This window comes from Penaeus monodon, chromosome 4 (assembly GCF_015228065.2).
Source record: "Penaeus monodon isolate SGIC_2016 chromosome 4, NSTDA_Pmon_1, whole genome shotgun sequence".
In the NCBI taxonomy this organism is placed as follows: domain Eukaryota; kingdom Metazoa; phylum Arthropoda; class Malacostraca; order Decapoda; family Penaeidae; genus Penaeus; species Penaeus monodon.
Window position 1 is genome coordinate 12,061,321 of NC_051389.1, and position 2,500 is coordinate 12,063,820.

The following is a 2,500-nucleotide window of genomic DNA, read 5'->3' on the forward strand; positions in this document are numbered from 1 at the left end:
TAGAACACATGGTGAACTAAACGAAATCGCGATATGTATGTATGTATGTATGTATGTATGTATGTATGTATGATGTATGTATGTATGTATGTATGTATGTATGTATGTATGTATGTATATATATATATATATATATATATATATATATATATATATATATATATATATATTGTGAGTAAGTGAGTGAGTGTATGTGTGTTTGTGTGTGTGTTTATGTGTCCTCCTAAGCAAAAATAATAGAATCAATAACAAAAATACTTGGAAACTGTGAGATAAAAAAATGTGATGATAACATACAAGAACGTAAAAAAAAGAAAAGAATAAAGAAAATTCAGTCTAAACCTCCTACAAGAGTTACGTTTCTGATTGTGATATGTTTCAAGTCTTTTCCTAAACCACATCGTTTCGAGTTAAGTCAATTTCGTAATACATAAAAACGCATAAACTGATTAAGGAATACTGAACAAAGAGGAGCAGGGCATTATCCGAACATAACCCACGACGCATTTCCCCGAACCGCAGCCCCATTACGCAAAGAGTCCCCAGCCGAATGCAGCGCCCGACAACCGCGAACGAAAATCACAGCAACTCTACTCTTAGGATCGACAGTCCAATCACGGCCCGTAATTATCATGGATTCGATAATGCACTCGACGTCGATATGAGCTTTGTCAACTCGATGTCTTGGGACCAGACACCCTCCCCCTCCCCCATCTCGAGGAGTAGACTCGAGGAGGACCTACCCCAAGTTGGCCGAGGAAGAAAATGCCAGCTTTAAGCTTTTATCTATAAGGGGGGGAATAATAGGAAATGGGTTTCTAGGGGTTTCTAAAGCGAGACCACAATGGGGAGGGACGTTCAGCGTGGATGGCGCAGTGTGTGGCGTGCAGCGAAGACGGGGTATGTGTTTGTGCTTGAGTGTGTTTGAGAGAGAGAGAGAGAGAGAGAGAGAGAGAGAGAGAGAGAGAGAGAGAGAGGAGAGAGAGAGAGAGGAGAGAGAGAGAGAGAGAGAGAGAGAAGAGAGAGAGAGAAGAGAGAGAAGGGAGAAGAAGAGAGTAGAGAGGAGAGAGAGGAGAGAGAGAGAGAAGAGTGGAGAGAGAGAGAAAGGAGAGAGAGAGAGAGAGAGAGAGAGAGAGAGAGAGAGAGAGAGAGAGAGAGAGAGAGGAGAGAGATAGATAGATAGAGAGATAGATAGATAGATAGATAGATAGATAGATAGATAGAGAGACAGAGAGAGAGAGAGAGAGAAAGTGTGTGTGTGTGTGCGTGCATGTACGTATGTGTGCACGTATGTGTGTAGGCTGTTATTTTTTTAGGGTAACTTTGTGTATGAAAGTTAAATTTTTAATGCTCGGAGGCTGGTGATTATATAAGGTATTGTGAACTTAATTGTGATCGCTTGGTATACTTAACTGTGTAGCTGTGCGTATACTGCGATATGCTGTGTCGTTTGTCGCGAGTAATTGGTATCTATTGTGAAATGGCGAGTGTATTAAACGTTGAGATTAACTGTGTTACTATGCTTTTGTTATGACGTGATGAGAGGTAATAGAGAGTCTCCATGTCGTAAAATTATATAGTTTCTTTGTTACAGTGGACGAGAAGGTTTCACATTGTCGTTATATTGTAGACGGTCGGAACAAGGCTGGAGCTGTGGACTGCGTGCAAACAGGGGAATATTATATAAGCAATGCTAGATTGTGTCCGCGAAGAGTGCCCGAGGAGAACGTGCATTTAAGAGTGATATGTGGCGCGGTGCATTGGTAGTTATGTGTTACGATGTATGCGCATGTGATGTAGCGGGTATAAAGGTAGGATGTAATGAAGGGTGTACAGTACAATGTGTGTGGTGTGAACTTTATAATGTTGCGGGTGTGTGGTGTTCAGAAGAAGCGGTATTCAGGTTGGTGTAATGTTTAAAATGTGCCATGTAATGCAGTATCCATCAGGTGTGTGTATAGCGTTGCGTGTGGCGTGGTATAAGCAGTGTGAAGTGCGACAGTGTAGAGTATGCAAGACAATGTTATCTTCCTGGTTCACGCACACTTAGCATGTAAATTGCTAATGGTATCCATCGTGGCTCCTCCCCTCCGGCCCCGCGCATCAGCCACACACTAGAAAGAAAATATGTCCCTCATCACACACGCTTAGATAGTCCCTGGAGCTTCCCATCCCTTCTGCCCTCCATCAGGACCTCCTATATCCCCTCCTCCCTCCCCTTCGTCCTCCCTCAGGACTGTCCCTCCCCTCCGACCTTCATAAAGGCCCCCCTCCCTTCCGCCCTCCACCTGGGCCTCCCCCCTTCCCTCCGCCCTCCACCAGGATCTCTCGCCCTCCACCAGGATCCCTCCGTCCCCTCCCGCACTCCTAGAGGAGGCCGCGGCCCGACCCCCCTCTCGCTGAGACGCCGCTGCCGAAGCCCTGATTGACAAGTGGTGATGAGCAGTGCGGCGCCTGATTGGCCGCCCCACGGCCCGCGGGGACGTCTTGCTGCCTGCCG

At 45.7% G+C, this 2,500-nt stretch overlaps 1 protein-coding gene across 2 annotated transcripts in view; it reads right to left on the reverse strand.

The window, feature by feature from the left end:
• LOC119570205 (innexin inx2-like) overlaps positions 1–2,500 on the reverse strand; it is a 58,793-nt gene that overhangs the window by 26,541 nt on the left and 29,752 nt on the right. The window lies entirely within an intron of this gene.